Source organism: Thalia democratica, chromosome 3 (assembly GCF_965202585.1).
Source record: "Thalia democratica chromosome 3, ktThaDemo2.hap1.1, whole genome shotgun sequence".
In the NCBI taxonomy this organism is placed as follows: domain Eukaryota; kingdom Metazoa; phylum Chordata; class Thaliacea; order Salpida; family Salpidae; genus Thalia; species Thalia democratica.
The window spans coordinates 10,958,257-10,977,375 of NC_139167.1; positions in this window are offsets into that span (position 1 = coordinate 10,958,257).

Sequence of the window (19,119 nt, forward strand, 5' to 3'; positions counted from 1 at the left end):
TTTTGTTTTTACGGTAATCAGATTCTGTGCACAATAGACTGAGAATAGAAAATATTTAGCAATTAAAGCAAAAAAATATGAATGAGAAAGTTTTATATTTTTCATCACAAACTCGATTATGTAAATCTATAATTGAGTTTTGCGCATTAAAAACATTATCTACTTTAATGTTCATTAGTGCACGTAGAGAAGACCACAATTATACTGACTCAGTTCGAACTGAATCATTTCTAACTCGTTCAAGTTCTTATCCAAACAAAGTACGGTCATAAAATTTTTTTTTAATGATATAATGCTTCATTAGAATTTTAGCTATTTTCATATTTTTTTACAAAAGTTACTTATCTTAATTAACAGTATTTACTTATTTTGAGCATGGCCATTTAAATGGCGTTAAATTTTCTTAAAAACAACCATCTTAATTATTCAAGATTCTTCACAAAAATATTTTCTCACCCGTTTACAATAATTGTTGCGATTCTTTAGTAACGTCAAGTTAAAGTGTTATTAGTCTTTTTAAAATTTTTATAATAGTTCTAATTCATTACTTATTTTTTTTAAAATAAAATTAGTTAAATGTTTTTATTCTTTTTGTTTGATTTTTATATTTAGTTCTTTCGAAGTTAGTAAATTTTTGTTACTGTATTAACTTTTGAAAAAAATATTATATACTATTTTTTCAACTACTCTAAATTGTGATTACAATAACTCTTATAAATACTTTACGCACTGACGATTCTCAAACTGCTTTTAACTACATCTAAATATATTTTTGAAACTAAATTGACAATTTTTAATGAGAGTTAAACAAATTAAAAATTTGCATTAATAAAACCTAATTCCTAATATTAATTTTAGTAACTTGTTTAATTCCAGCAAGTAAAGCAAAACAAATATTTTCTCCTTCAGAAGACTTTTATTCGACTGCAAGAACGCAATCAAAAAAAAAGAATTTTTACTCTAGGATGTTTTTTGTTGTAACTTTTAAGTACATTCTAAATAATAATTACCTTATTTGTTTTTATGTTGTAAAATTTTATAAAAAGTTTAATTTAATACATTTTTTAAATACAATTTAGTAATTATTTTATCTATTTTCATAATCTTCAACTTATAAATTATTAGGTCTAGCCGCAAGTTCAAAATTTTAAGTCGTTATTTCGGCTGCAAGGAAACATAGTTAATACTTATAGAACGAAGAAAATAATTTAATAAATTAGATTAAAAGTTAACCAGAAGTATTTAAAATTTTTGGAAATTTAAAACTATTTTAGTCGTTAAAGTTTAAAAAAATTTGCACTAGATAACCTTGATCAAATGTAAAAATTAAAAATTTTGAATCTATTGTTTTGATGCTTTAGTGTTAATAAGAAAAGTTAGAAGATAAAAATTAATTTTACAGAGTTTACCGCAACTTTTACAAGTTAGTTGAAGTTTCATAGAGAATAATGTTAAACCATAAAAAAGTAATAGTGTTTAATCAAGAATATTTCAAAAAGGGGGACTCAACAAAATAACTAAATGAATCTACTATAAATTAAACTATAGGTTAATGTGTTGAAAAGAATTAGCATCAGTATGGAGCAGATTGAGTTCATAAAGTATAATCTTTGTAATAGAATTACTTTTATCTTACTAACTCCGAAACTAAATATATACATATTTAAAATACCAAGTTAAAAAAAATAAAAATAATTTTATGTTGATCTTATATTTTTTACAACATTTATTTAAAATAAAACATAAAATATATTGTTTTTATTTTCAATACATTCAAAAACGCTAAATACAAATTAAAAAAGTAAGTAGTTTAAGAACCAGACGAAATTATTAAAATTATTGATTTTAAAACGATGGGAACTTTTATTTAACGTGAATCAATGTGTAGTAGTAATACATACTCTTTTATAACTGTCATAATTAAAATCAATTGATTTTATTTTAATTGCTGAACTATTGTTTTTCTTTAACTTAAAACTAATATTCTGTGTGCTGAAAAACTGTCTACACCATTTCTTAAAGACTTTAAAGACTTTAACATTGAGTTAAATTGAATTTTTAATGATGACTTATACAAGAAAAATATATTTATGACAAAGTTTACAAAAAACTCTACTATAAATTTTTAAATTATAATATATCAGGTTTTACAGCTATGTTAACAAACTTAAAAAACTTTTTTTTTAAATCTGATTTTATAGTCATGACTACTCATTGTAGTAATAATTTGTGCAAACTTTAAACTAACTTAGTACAAAAGTTTAATTTTAGTGAGATTGATCATGATTTGTTTTTGTACTTTGAATGAAATTCTAAAAATTAAATAATCGATTATTCAACAAAATTGACTTGAGTTTATGTTAGTTTTTTTAATATTTTTATTAAAGTAAAGTGTTAAAATTAATACAGCAAGTGTAAAAAAAATCAAACAGACTTAACAATAAATAACTTTCTATATTTATATTACATAAATAGTAACTGTTGTATCAAAGTACTTTCTAAATAATTCATTTAGTTTTTACATTTTAAAGTATCTAAAAAAAAATACCATAAATCAAACTGCTGAGATCTTTTTTCAGATTATGAAATAAAAAACTTAAGTAAACTATAATGTTAGCGATTTTGATAAACTGATTTACAGCCATTTAGATGGCTTAAAACTTGAAAGTAAACTCTGCACAATTTTATGGAACACTAAGCGTTTTAAAATAAATTTACGTTGTCAATATATTGTGTGGAATTCTGTGTTACATTATTACAACATTTATCATTAATTACAAATTTCAATTTTTGTTTAAAGTTTTAAAACTTCATTTACTTATACTTTAAATAGATTGAAAATTTAAACAAACTACTAAAGCTTGACAATTCTTTCAATATCTATTCTAAGTCTTTTAAACTTTTTCATTTTTGTATAAAGGATGATAATTCTAATCATTTACAACTCTATAGATTTGAATTCGGTGAAACACTATTTTTATACACTCTTGTCTAATTTACTATAAATGAAAACTAATAACTTACTTTTCAGCCAAATCTTCTACTTTTTAGGTCCTAAAAAATAAATTACTAAAACTCGACAACTATACTAATAGTAGTTTTAAGTCTTTTTATTACTGACTTTTTATATGTATATATATTTGATAATAATTTTATTAATTCTAAATTTTAATAATTTTTTTTCTAAAATACTGTTTTACACTGTCGTCTTAATTCTTATAAAAAAAACAGACAAATAAATTTACTGTGAGAACGTAATCTATTTTTTTATTTAATTGGTGTAAGATTTATTAAGTAATCTTAAATAGACTTTAACATAGTTTGATTTAGTTAGTACTGTTTGGATTATTGAGGACAATTTAAAGCTTTAAAAATGGCCTTAAAAATTTAAAAAAAAAGTTTAAAAATAATAAAATAAGAATAAGGTTTAAAGAGTGTACTTAATTAATATTTAAGTAATAAATTCAAAATTATGTTTTTACCTTTTTTGAACAATTTTGGGTAAAATATATACTAGCAAACTGTTTGCTTTAAAAATAACCGTAAAGTTATATTTAAGTGTTTTATAAGTAGTTTAAGTTTTTGAGGTTATATGGTTAAAAAAACAAGTATTGTGTTTTTAGTAGTAATAAATTTTATATCTGTAGTAGTACTTTTTTAGATGAGTAAGTTTTCAGAACAATTTTAGTATTTTCTAAAACTAAGTAACTACCAAAAATAAAACAACAAAAATGTTTAAGTCGAACGCCAACCTATAAGAAATAATTAAACACATAGTAATCATTTAAGAATTTTACACTAAGTTAAACCTATATTAAATTAGCTTTTAGCCTACTGTATACTGTACAAAGTGTATAAAAGAATAGCGGTTTACTTGCAAACTTTATATATTTAAACAAAACTGTTAATAAATATAGATTTATTAGTTTGCTAAAAAAAGATTCTAGTGAACTTGTTTCACTAAAATATAAATATAAACAAGTTATACAGCAATCTTAATTTATTATATCAACACATGTTTCTGCGTGTTAACAAGTTATTCTTTCCATTTAAAACCCAGTTGAAGTGTGTTGATTCGTTAACACACAGAAACTTATGTTAGTACAATAAAGGAAGATTTCTTTATAATTTGTTTTTATTTATATTTAAACATATATTTTTTAAGTTAAGTGTTTGTTTTACGTATTTTTATATTTTAAATAAGGTTGTTTATAGCTGTGTATACAGTTTGAAACATAGTAGATTTCAAAATTACTTTTTTTATTCTATCGAAAAACTTTTATGTATATATAATGTGTTTTAAAGTAATATAACTTTGTTTACTATATAAAAATTTTAGTTTTTTATACTTTGTGGCAAAATATTTATATTGAGGTGGAAAACTGTTAACAAAAATCTTTCAAGACTGATTAAAAAAAAATAGCGGATTATAATAAAATTTTAGCAGCTCGTGTATTTTTAAAATGTACCAATAGTTGAAAAAAACACTTTGTTGAAGCAGCTTGTGTAAAATATATTAATTATTGTTAAGTCTAAAATAATTTAAGTACTTTAACTATTTTTCATTAAATTTGAAGTATTTACGTTTAAAAAATAGTTTAAGTTAATATAATTTATATAAAAGTAATAAAAAAACACTATTAGTATTTAAGCGTTATAAATTAAATTTTACAACAATATTAGATTACGAATTTTTAGTAATTAATTTTCTTTTTAAATGCCTTTAATATGACTTAAAAGTTTTTATCAAGAAGAACAATATTTAAAGACGATAAACTTTATTTGTCAAGAAGTAATAAACTCCTTTAAATATTTATAAATCATCATTTGTTTAGTTTATAGATAACACTTTTAAAAGTTTGGTAAAAGTCGGAAAAGTCTTTAACAGAATAAGTTTGTGTGTAAGCTTAATTTTTTTACCATATACTTTTAGTTAGAATTATAAAAATTAGTCTATATATTTTTTTTTTGATGATATGGAATATTCTTACTACTTTAAAAGTTAAAAACGCAAAAAATAATGCTTAAATTTTGACATCGTAATAAATTTTTTATAGTTTTGTTACCTTAGCACTATAAATCTAAAACCTTATGATAAAAGTAATATCAATGTCAAGTTTTTATAATTTTTAATAATAATTAAATTACTTAATTTTTATAAGCTAATCTTGTGACTAATGCTGATAATAATGATTATAACGTTTATAAGAGCTATTTTATTTACTGTTAAGAGTAAATATAGAACACTTAATAACATGTTATAAGGGTTGATACAGTTATGACAAATTACTATTTCAGAAAGTACTAAATATCGAAATTACACAAAAAAGATATAAACATTTAATTAATTTTATAAAAAAAAATTAATAATTTAAAATTAGATTAAAAAAAAAGACTAAAAAAACTGACGTGTTGTTACTAAATAGTTGCAATTATTCTTGGAAACGTGTAAGAAAATATGTTTGTAAACAGTCATTAATAGTAAATCTTGTATTCTTTTTAAAATTTTAATCCATTTAGATGGCTATGTTAAAATCATTTAACAATTTTAATTAAGATATAAGAAATTTTGTTATACAAAATGTATAGTATACGTATATTTATAATGAAACAATATAAAATCATTACAAAAATTTTATGACCACATTAGTGTAGATAAATTTCTAGATTACACAAAACACAATTATAAATTAACATTATCGAGTTTTTGATGGAAATCATAAAAAGATATCATTCATTTTTCTGGCTTTTGTACTGTTCATTTTTATCCCAGTTTATTATGCACAAAATTTAGTTACTGTAAAGACGACAGAGTGGTCTAATTATCTAAAATTTGCTACACTTAACAATTTAGCAAGTCTAGAGTATATTTAAACATATTTTATTATTATTGTACAATAGAAATTATTACGATAGTTAATTTTTGAAATCTAAATAAGTTAAAATAAGCGACTGTATAAACTTGTAATCCAGTTACTGAAAAATAAAAAGTGTATCATTATGAATTATAACGGTCTAAAAGCACTAAGTATAGTAAACTGTTATGGTTATTTACTGTTATGTCATCACTTTCTTTTGTCAAATTGTTTATTTCGAAAATGTAGAACAAACATGTTTAGATTCTGCAGATATTTATTTGCTATCTAAAATTGTGCTTATACGTCTAAAAATTAGTTTTGTGTTGGCAATTTTTTTTTTAGTCGAAAAAGACTAAATTAATGCTAAGGTTTTTTAGGTATCATTTAAACACTTTTTTAACATCTTTATTTAACCTGTTTAAAACTCAATATGTTTTTACTAGTGTTACTTTTTTTTTAAATTTTAACCAATATAACTTTTATTATAGTAGAATATATAATAAAAGAAAAACCTTTTATAGTTGTTATACTCAAACAGTTTACAGTAAACAATTTTAATCTAAAAAAACAACCTTTAATTTTTTTTTTAATGTTTAAAGAAGTCCTGTTATATGACATTAACTTTATATATATTTATTAGATATAAATAATTTAGTGTTAAAATAATAATCATTTGTTTTTCAAAAATAAATCAGTTTTAGTACAGCTTTTCAATATTCAATATTTGTAGACCTAATATGGCAGCGTTCTGTACATAACAGACTCTATTTACTCGACTTAGACTATTGTGACACAATTTAATTTTGTTAAAATAGTTCTTAATATATTAGTTGTATCCAGAAAAAGGTTAGAATAAGAAAGGATCAATAAGAAAACAAAATCTATTTTATTTTTAAAGTTTATCAGAACAAACAGTGTATTAACCTTTCACTCTAGAAAACACAAAAGACGATAGCTTTTTCTAATGTGTTTTTTACAGATAGTTTTGAAGTTAATGACTATAATGCTGATTTCAAAATAAACTATGTTGTAGTTCTTAACTAACATTAAATATATTTTACATTAAAATTTTTTAACGATAATTAAAACACAAAATGATTGCTCTGTATATTTATGGATGCAAGCAATTTAGGATCTAGTTTTATTTTATGTTATGATTTAAATAGCCATATTGATATGACTCAAAATTTAGAATGGTTGATCGTACTTCTTTTTCTTAAGAATATTTAATTTATCTGTAAAACTTAAACTTAAATTCGCAGGATAAAATCATGTGACATCATTAAATAATACAAAACATTAAGTAATTTATAATAATTACAAATAATCTAAAAGTTGATAGTAATTTAAAAAAAAAGACGTTATTAATCTTTATATCCTAACTAATCAAACTAAATATTAAAATTTTTAATTCTTTTGATGACGTCCTAAACTTTTATCTCGCAAATGTATGTAACATATCCAAAAATTAAATAAAACCTTATTTTATTAATACTCGTCTTTATTCCCAACACATTACTTTCAGTCACATTAAAGTGGCTACTAAAAAAGTACTTTGATTTGTTTATTTTAAAATTTTCGAGATTTTATAAACTAAATTGAATTCTCAAATAAAGTTAATATTTTAAATTTTGGTTTTGAGTTCAAACAAAAAGCAGCGTCTAAAAATTATTTTTACTTAGTATTTTAGTTATATGTGTTAAATTTAGTAGAAAATATATTAGTCCAATAATTAACATGAGTCAAAATTTATAAAAATCGTAATTTTTTTTGAAATATACAGACTATGGACACTTTTTAATTCTATGCATCAAGTTTTTTAGGATTAATTGTTTTACCCGATTTGAATGCTTATTGCTAACTTAATTTGTTGAATAAAAAAGTTCTTATGTAACTTTCTTAAAGGTAAGTATAGTTATTTTATACAGTAGGTTAAATATTTTACAAAGTACATTTAAACTTTTAAATCATTTTCTCCACCATCATAATCTTTTATTGTTTAAAAATTTTTCTTTAACTGCAATACTTTTTGTTTTTGTCTTTTTTAGAACTGTATTATGTGTTTAGTTTTGGATGTTTTCTTTTTGATTGTGCAAATACTTTAAAAAATATTAAGCCTTATTCAGATTTAGGTTTTAATTATCTCTTTTTACTATAAGATTTTATCTTTAGTATATTCTAAAATACTATCTTAAATTTTGAACCCAATGTTAAGGTAAAAAAGTAATTGCTCAAAGTGAAGGTTACAGAATATTTTTAAAATCTATATCGATTTCTTCATACTTTATTAGTAGAGATTAATCAATGAAAAACATCAAGAAGAAGTTGTGTATATTTTCAACTCAGCTAAAAAACTAATGAACTTAGCTTAATGAAATAAAGATTTAAATATATATTTAAATGTTTAATTACAACTTTTTTCTAGTCTTAGTTAATAATGTATAGTGTATATTTTCCTAATAATTTACTATGAACCAAAAATTACATTTGTTTGAAAATGATATAAAACTATCTTTGTTATTTTGATCAAAATTTGTAAGTCATGTCTGACTATTAAACATATTTTTCATGTATTGTTTCTACATATCTTTTGTTATTAAGATGTGTTCTTAAAAATGTACTCGAAAAACATTTTAAAATAAATTATAGTCACATAAATACTGTTTTCTAATTTAAATTCAAATAAATTTTAAAGTAAATTTTTATAACATTTTCTAAGTCTAGTGTTTGTAAAACGAGAAAAATAAATTTAAAAAAAGATAATATTTGTCTTAATTGTCAAACCTTAACTGAAAGTTTTTCATCAATAACAAACTAAAAAAAATGAATACAAAAACTTTTTATAAGACTCAACAATTGTTATTTTAAAGTAGTTTTCTTCTATTTATGTTACATATGGCTTTTTTAAATAATTAAAATTATAAATAGTATGAATAAAGTTTTAGAATAAGTTTTTTTATACTGTTACTTATGGAAAAACGAAGCTTGTTTATTGATTATGTTTAAGTTAATTAGCAAAAAATCGATTTAGTTTTAAACTACTAGTAATTAGAATTGATACAATTATTAAAATGCTATGCAATAAGTTTTACTTGTTTTATAGGTTATATGTACTTACGCTAAATGCAAAGCTTGGTTTAAAAACAAAATACTTTAAATTAAAAATAAATTTAGTATTCTCATAATAGCCTTTAAACTTAAGCTCTATTATATTGCTTAAGTCGTTTTACCATTAGAAACTGAGAAACATTATGTTTTTAAATAAAAGTTTTATAACTCGTTCTACCTAACTAACAGAATAAACTAGTGCACTAACCTAAAATAAAAAACAATTTTGTGTATTGTTTTTGTGTAGAACAACTATAAAATTAGGAATTTAATAATAATTTCAAAATATTCATCATATGAAAACGACAACGTTTGTGTGTTTGACGTCACTTTAAAGCTTTTATTATTGTAGTTTAAGAATGCAACAACCAGATTAATAAAAAATACAAGTCTGTTTGATAACGTATTAATAATTGTTTACTTAAAGCTTACACATTCAAATTTTTAGGCTGGGTAAGTATAGTACTGCTAAAAGGGCTGCAATAATTGAAGTTAAACAATTTAACTTAATTTAAATTCATTTTAAAAGGCTATTTTTTCGATTAAGTATATAAATTATTAATGTTAAGTGTAGGGAACAATTGAAATATTGCTAATACTTTCTTTGTCAAGATAATACTTTAATTAATTATAATTCTAACTATTTTTATAATTTTTTTTACAACTATTGTATACAAGTTGATCTTTTGAAATTAAGACAATATATTCTAAGTAGAAACACAGTAACCTACAGGCATTAGTTATAGGTTAATTCTTCTTTCATAGCAGATAGGTTTAATGTTTAATATATGTAAATAAAATATAATTAAACTTTAATGTAAGCGATTTCGATGAAAGTATTAACAGTAAATGGTTTAGTTAAAACAAAGGCAATATACTTAGTATCAAATTCTCAAAAAAAACATTTAATTAGCATTAAATTATTTTGTGAAGTTTCTTCATTACGTTGATACAAGTATTAACAATTTTCAGATGTTTAGTTACGATCACGAGTTTTTGTAATAAGTTGTTTAAAAATAATTATTTTTCAAAATTTAAGACTAAGTTTTTAGGGTGAAAAATAAAAAAGTAAAGAAACATTTTGTTAAGTTTTTAGGTTGAGTGATAAAGAACTTGCTATTCATTGCAATTTTAATAAAAGTACTTACAAAAGTAGAAAAATTGTTTTTAAATAAACAAATTTCTTAGTTATTTTTTATTTGGGCCGTTGGTAGTTAACTTGTAATAACTTTTCAAGAACACAAAAAATACATATGACAGAAGCTTACTGCGGTAATTTTTATATGAAATTAAAAAAAATAATTTCAAATTTTTGTGACATCACAAATGCATTGCAACAAATCATATTAACAGTTGATAAAATAGAGGTATGTGCGTTTTTTAGTTAAAGAGAGCAAGAACTTCATCAAAATTTTAAGTCGTATAAACGGCTACAAGCAAAGTTATTAACTCCTTTTAAAGTATCATACGATTGAATATTATAAAACAAAATTTTATGAAATACGAACAAACAGCTAATAAAATGTTGAAAAACAATTTAGGCTACTATAGACAAAAATATTAAAAAACTAATAATGAATTATTTTTTTTTTAAAGTATCAAACATAATGTTTAAAAAAGTTTTTAATAACAATTTTTTTAATAACATTATTAAAACGTCTTATACAATTTTTAAAACTGTTAGCGTTTATTCTTTACAAATATGTACTAATAATATCATGAAAGGTATTTAAAACTATTGGAAATCTAATACACACTAGCCAAAAGTTTAGATATACTTAATATAATGTTTTAACCTATTATGTAGTATAAATACACTTACTTTTTATTAAATTATGTAAGAACATTTTATTTAACAAAATAAATTAGTAGCAAGCAATCAATGAGATATAACAATTAAACCTCAAAAGCATAAAATTAAAAAGTGTTTATAGTATAATTAAAAAACAAATTACAAAGCTTCGACTAGCTAAATTTTGAATCATGTTAAAGGCTGTTAAAAAGTTAAATTTAAGTTTTTAATAAATTTATGGAAGACAACTAAGTTATTACTACGTTAAGATTCCCACGTTAAATAACTTACTAACCTAACTTATTTATTAATTAAAGTTACAAAAATTCAAAATTTCATCATAAAAATAAATATCCACATCATAACTTCTTTTTGAAGTTTATGAAGCCTATCTCAACTGTTGTATTATACTAACATAACAACATAACATAATATCTTTTCAAGTGAGGTTTAATTTCTTTAAACAATTTTAAAGTTAATTTTAACAGATTATTATATTTTTTAAAAAGATTATTTTATTTTTAAATAAATGTTCTTGCACAAGTTTCTTTTTTTTTGTTAGACTTTTAATATAAACTTTGTTGTTACAGCGTTGCAAATAAAACATTAAATGTAGCAATAAAGATCTGAGCACAAGTAAGGTTTATTTTTTTAAATTTAGCACAGATAGGGATACAATTAAAACTTACAATACTTAATCATTAATAAAAAAAAAAGAGAACAGAGTTCGTTATAAACACCTTAGGTATAGATATTTAGAATTTTTATCACGTTTCAGATTAAGTATTAACTTTGTGTGTTGCAGTCAAATTATTAATAAAAAAATATATTATGATATAAGAACAACAAAGTATTCAAAACTTGTTTTGTTTGTAGAAATTTTACGGTATTTAAAGTTATTTCTTCTCTTCTAATTTTATATTTGTGTTAAGATATGGAAGTTTGTTCGATGTGTTAGATTTAAATAAATATAAAAGATATTCAAAAAGATTATTAAAGTTTTCAATAAATTCATTTGCCTTTCTCTTATTGAGGAATATAGTGAAGATGTCATCTAGGTTTTTACAATAGATTTTTACTTTTTAAACAAACTAATAGCAATAAACACGGTTTTAAATATTATTATAATTGAAATTTCAAACAATTTCATTTTAAATTGGGATTTTGCTATCAGAGTGTATATCAATACGTAAGTTGGGTTTGTATAAGGAAAAATAGAAATTTTTGACAAAGTTTTTGAAACTATTTAAAGTTATAAAATGAATTAATATATAAAAAAATAAAAAGATAAAAATTACTTTTTGCAAAAAAAAAAGGTTGCTAAAAACTTAGTTTATTTATCCAAATCGTAAAACTTAATGTTTTGCATATGAGTGTGATAAAACAGTTATGCTTAAAAACATATTACGTTTATACTGTTTTATGTAAATTAACTTAAATTATCTATAAACTTTTACACGACTTCATACCTTGCATTAACAATTATAATCATTAAAAACATAAATCAAATTTATTAATTATTTGTAGAGTTGTTTTTACACGTACAAACTTAATAACTGTATCTTAGTTGTATATGACTAAAGTTCAAATTTTGTTTTATATTTAGAAATAGAGTGTATACTTTCATACGAAAACCATTAAAATAGCATATTCACTTTTTAAGTAAAAAAATAAAATACAATAACTAATCAAATTTATATAGTTTTGTGTTTTTACCAAAGTGTAAATATTCAACTAAATAAATCTTGACTTAAAACATTTAAAACATAAATAAAGTTAAGAAAAACCTAATTTTCGGATTATAAAGCAAAACTGTTCTCATATTTGGAAGTATGAATGTTTTTTAAAATTTTAAGACTACATTTCGATAAAAAAATCTTGTTTTAACGGGATACATATAAATTTAGCATAATTAACTAGTTTGGCTCACCAAAAATGACTGAAGGATATATTTATTGTGTGAAGAAGTTTACTATACATTCAAATTTTAACCAAAATCCTTATCTTGGTGTAAATAATTTAAAAGCACTTAAAAAGTTTACTTTAAACTAGATTAAAATACATACTAATAACATCAGTTGAAAAACTTTCTGATTAAAGTTTTTAATTTATATATTTTTAATGCATTTTAGATAAAAAAAAATTTGTAAAAATAGTAAATTGTCTAAAAAAAAAATACAAATACTATTGTTTACAAGTCTTACTAATGACGCAAGATTAATAAATAATAAAATTAGTAATTATTGTTTTGTAAAACTTTTTCAAACATTTAGGTTTTTCATAACTTTTGTTAGTAAAAGTCTGAACTTATTATATTTCTTTTATAAATAATTATTACAACAGTAAACATGAAAACTCTCTATGTGTAGCAATATCAGAATACATACAACTTTATAAAAGTTGCTTAACATAATTACTGCTTGTTATCATTAAATTGTTTAAGTTCAAACAAAAAGAATAATCATTTTGTTTAACACTTTTGTAAAACTTAAAAATTTGAATAAAAATTTAGTAATTGTGAACCATGTTAATAAAGACGTTAAAGCTTGACTAGTTTTTTTTAATAAAATTAGAGCAAAAGTTAGCAAAACCTAAATTACTTTTATATATTTACTTACAGCCATTGGTATGGTTAAAAGTTTTCCTTTACGTCTATCGTTAATTAAAACACTTTAAACAGCTTATATTTATCTTTGTGTGTTGAGTAATTGCGAGGAAAAATGTTAACAAAAATAAGTTGATTTAGATTAAATTGGTAGAATGATTGAACATGTTTTATAAAAGATAAAAGAATTATCTGAATTTCATTATTTTGTGTATACTAAATATATCTTTTTCTCGGTATGATAGTTTTAAAATATCAGGCAGCTAGGTATTTCAGTAGTAGATATAATGTAGTTGCTGTTATAAGTTTTAAAATATATACTCTTTATACAAGGGTTGCCACAATGCTTATCGTTCGCTATATCAACTGAAAAAGTGTTAGTTTGTTTTAACTCAAAATTGCCAGTGTGTTTTTTGCTTTTTGTAGATTAACAAATGACATACCTGCCTAGCATTGTGCTTAATAAACATCAATTAACAAAGCAAAAGTGCTTAAAACTATTTTATCAGTTTAACTTCCAAATTAAACTTTTTAAGCAAGTTAAACAGCTGAAGAAATATCTATAATAACAGCTGGTATGTTTAACTGTTATATCTTTTAACTTAAATCTTTGACTCATTCAGTTAATTACAGTGAAACTAGTTATAAATTTTAATTAAAAAACATAGTATTTCAAAGTTTTTAAAAGTAAAACAACTTAAACAACACGATAGAGCCAAAGTTTAAAATCTATTTGGAGAATATTAAACTTTTTTTTTTCAAAGTATTTTATTTTTAAAACAAGCTCTGCATTTACCACAAGTGCATATAACCTATTTCAGCAGTAAAATTTATAGCTCAGCATTTTAAAAATTGTATGGATTTTAATTACTAAGTAGTTTAGAAATTATATCCGTTTTTTTTTACTAATTAACCTATAACATAAGCAACTAACAAGCTTTGATTTAGCACAAGTTACAGTATGATAATTTTCATACTAAAACTTGTTTACTTTTACACGCTTTATACTTTATCCCTACTAGTTATTATTTAAATTTAAAAAAAAAGCATATATGTGACAAAAAATAAAATGAAATGACTCTAAAATAACAATTTTTGAGCCTTTCCATAAAAATTTCATACTTTTTTTAGTTTTTTATTTTAGAAGCTTTCAATAAAGGTGTGACAACTAAGACAAATATCGTCTTTTTTATTTCGTTTGTACAAACACTAGAATTATAAAAAGTTATAATCTTTTACTTTAACATTGATGCGAATTGTAATTAGAAAAGGGTATTTATGTAACTATAGTTTTTTTTACAAGTTGTTTCATGTACATTTTTAAGAACACATCTTAATTTGATGTTCTTAATGTTTCTACAATATGTAGAAACAACAAAATGAATATATATTCATTAGTCAACGACATGACTTAAAAATTTTGATCAAAAAAAACAAAGGGAATTATATATTAGTTTAAAACATATATAATGTTTAGTTCATAGTTAAATGTTAGGAAGTTATACTCTATACATCATTAATTAAAACTAAAAAAAAATTAATTTAATACTATAAGAAACAGTTTAAATTATTTTTTTGTTTCATTAAGGTAGGTTATTTTGTATCTTAGCTGAGTAAAAAATTATTTAACTTTTTCTTAGTATTCTTCATTAAATACTCTCTAATAAAAAAAACATTATTATAGTGATGTAGCTTTGAAAATATTCATTCAGCTCTACTTAGAATTCGCACATTTTACCTTAAACATTGGGTTCAAAGTTACACTTTGTATTATAAAATTTTTCAAAAATGTACGATATTAGTAAAAAACGATAATAAAAACCAAAGTTTTACAAAGCTTAATACTTTTAAAGGTATCTATACAAAAAGCTTAAAGAAAAAATCCAATACTAAACACATATTACAGATATGAAAAAAGAAGTATTGCAGTTTACGAAAAAAAAATTATAATAGAGAAAATGATTTAATTTGTAAAAAAATTAGCCATGTAAAAAAATCCTTCATGATTCTTTTATAAAAAAAGTAGTTTTATATAATCTTAAAATTGAGCTGCACCTACTCTTGTATTTTTAAAAAGTCAAAGTTCAAAATTATTATTGACTTAACTAATTTTTAATTTATTATTTCATTTAATAATCATTTACATCATATCTTAGTCTTAATTGTAGTAAAAATAAATTGATTATATGGTATTTAAACATTTAAAAGTAAAAATTACTTATGCTAATACAAAAGCTTACATTAAAAACAAAATAATAAATACTTCGTGTAATTAGAGCTGATAATTCCTTTCAATCAATAGTTTGTTAGTTATATTACTGGCTTCTAATATAATTACTATTAGCTATTTTAAAGTTTTTATACAGTTTCATATTGAGAGTTTTATTCAACACGGTGTTTTATGCAAACGCAATGATCACGATTAAAAACTCTATAAAGTAAGATAGACAAAGCCATATATACTAATCAACACTAATCAACACTAATTATTTTCTTATTACAACTGATCAAATTAAATAAGCTTGCTAAATTAACAAGATTCCAAAATGCTTAATAGTCAATTAAGTAAAACCTATTAGATAAGTACAAAGTAGATAAATAAACAAATAACTAGTAAACACAGTTGCAACAATAATACAATATAAATAATAATAAAATAAACTATTTAAAAAATGTTTGGATGATGAAGACGATGGGATGATAGACTTTTGATAATTGTAAAACGTTCACAAAGAATCAAAGAAAAGTCAAGAAAGGATATCGGAGCAGTTTTCTCGGAACAAAACTTAAGAATTTGGATTGAACTAGACGGCAGCAAGATAGATTTCCTTTATATTTCACTTGATCTACAAAATGATATATACCATCCCCACAGCAAATCTAACGCAAAAGAAAAATACATAAGTATGAACACCAATTATTCACCAAGTTTCAAAAGAGAACTACATAATATGATACAAAATAGTTTATCTACTCTGTCAAAAAACGAATCTCTGATTAACAAATACAAAGAACCGTACGAAGAAGCGTTAAAAAAAAGTGGCTTTAATAAAGTCCTAGAATACTCAAACCAAAAAGATAGCATAGCTGATAAAAAAAGAAAAAGAAGAAGAAAAAAGAGAGTATTATACAACAACCCACCATTTAGTTTAACTTTAAAAACCAAATTAGGAAAATAATTTCTAAAATTACTTGAAAAACACTTTCCAAAAAACGGACCCCTTAATAAAATTCTGAACAGAAACACGAGTAATCATTAGTTACTCATGTATGCCCAACATAGAATCCGAAATTAGTAAATCAAATCTTAAATTCATAGAGGAGAGCTAAAACCAAGAGAAAAATGAAACAACATACAATTGCAGAGTTAAAACATCGTACCCAAGGAAGGAAAATGACTTTTAAAAACTGTTATATACAAAGCCACGGTAACACACAATAACAAAGAACACAATTATATTTGATCTTAAGCAAGAGACAATAAGATACAACGAGTATATGCACAGTTTCGAAAACAAGAATCGACGAAACTGAGCTCTTTCATCCAGGCCGCCAAATTCAGCAAAGAATTGACTAAGGAAAACGTTAAGTTGAAGAAAATACATAAAATTAATCAACGCAAACCGAGCGAAATTTGCTCACTGTGCAATGTATAAAGACATTTGCCGACAAAAAATCATCCCTCAACTCTAGAACTGAGTTAATATGCAACTGCAGACATTTCGCTAAGTTTTATTTAAAATCATAATGTTGTCATGTCCATATTTACACATTTTATAATTAAAATTTATAAGTACATTACTTTCGTGCTTGAAATCTTTTTTTTTTTTCAACAAATTTATTTTATTATTATTATTTTTATCATTAGTATTATTGTTGCATTTGTGTTTTCTAGTTATCTATTTAATTATCTACTTTGTACTTATCTAATAGGTTTTACTTAATTGGCTTTTAAGAATTTTGGAATCTTGTTAATTTAGCAAGCTCATTCAATTGAATCAGTTGTAATAAGAATATAATTAGTGTTGTTTAGTATATATGGCTTTGTCTATCTTACTTAATAGATTTTTTAATCGTGATCATTGCGTTTGCATGAAGCATCGTTTTTAACAAAACTCACAATCTGAAATTGTCAAATAATTTTTTTATCCTTTCTAGTTGAGCTCTTTATTGGAACTAAAACTTAATAAAAAATTAATACAATTAAAGTTATTACATTTAAACTTGTCAATAAATATTAAAAATACTAAAAATAGTGTTGTTAAAGAAATTTTTGTTAGTAAAACTAGTGTAAAATATTTTATGTGTATATTTTCCGCATTAAAGTGTACTTTTATAAGTATTAAACTAATAAATAAAAATAAAAAAATCCAGATCTGATTTCATTAATTTTTATTAGTGCTTGAAATTAGTACTATATTTTATAAAAACTATAAAATTGAATAGAATGTTTTAAATGGAAACATTTTAGTTTACTATAAATAGTTAAATTTTTTGGGTACAAGTTTTTATTGTTTTAATACGTTAGTTATATTTTGAAATATTTTTATCTTCTGAAAACCGACTTTATGATTGGTTCACGTAAACTTTATTAGTTTAATTAAGTTTAACAGGATTTTTTTTATTTAACTAAGACTTTATGAACTCAACATTTTTTCAAACGATTTTGTAGAAGCAAGTAAAGGCATTAAACTAAAATTTTCGGTAGAACTCTATTTTGGCTAATCCAAGTTTCACTTGAAAACCGTTTTGTTTTTAAGAGAAAGTTAAGAGTTATTGCAGTTATTAATTAAAAGCACTTAAAATTCTTGCCTAGGCAAATTCTGATGTTACAAAAAGTAAGAAAGAGAATGAGAGCGCACTTTTCTTTCATGACGTAAAGAGAATAAGAGAGAATGAGAGCGCATTTCTTTTTAATAAAACTGAAATTGAAATTTATGATTATTGTTTTTAGTCACAAGCTGATAGTCCAGGCTGAGTTGTGTTTGGAACCGCCAGGAGCTGCAGAGACTGTTTACAAGAAAGACACTTGAATATTGGTATAGATTTGTTAAATAAAGCTTTAGTATATATACTTTTAATTGTAATTGTTAGATTTAGAGATTGTTATTTGAAGAAAGTTTTGTAATTCTCTTACTGTACTTTTTATAGCTTCGTTGATTTTCAACAAGTGATTTACTTAAAGCATTTTACAGTTTTTTTTAAAGTATATTTCACATAAGTGACATACTTTATAGTTCTTGTATTTTTCAACACTTGGTTTTGCATTTAATATTAAGTATTTCTTAAAATATTATTGAGTTTTTATAGTAGTTATTATACAGTACTTTAGTTCACAAATTAGTTATTTAACAGTTCTTGTGATTTTTACAATTGGTTTTGTATTCACATTGAAGTTCGTTTAATAGAGAAACCCACTCAATTGTTGTGCCTGGTTATTTATATCTAGTAATACTAAGTCTAGACTAAATTAGTAAATATGTCAAGTTCCAATAGTAAAGTCACACTTAAATCAAGCCCAAAGCATAAATTCGCTAGGGTAAATGAAACTTTAGGTTTTGGGTCACCAACTGCCATTGGTTTCAATGGCGTCTTCAAAAATAAGAATTATCAATTTTTTGATAAACAATTGAATGAAAAAAATGTCATAGGGGGCCATAGGGGTTTGGATGTTGGGTCACTAACTCCCACTGGCTTCAAAATGTCTGTTTAATACATAAAAATCTTTATATGTCACATTAGTAATGCTTCTATAA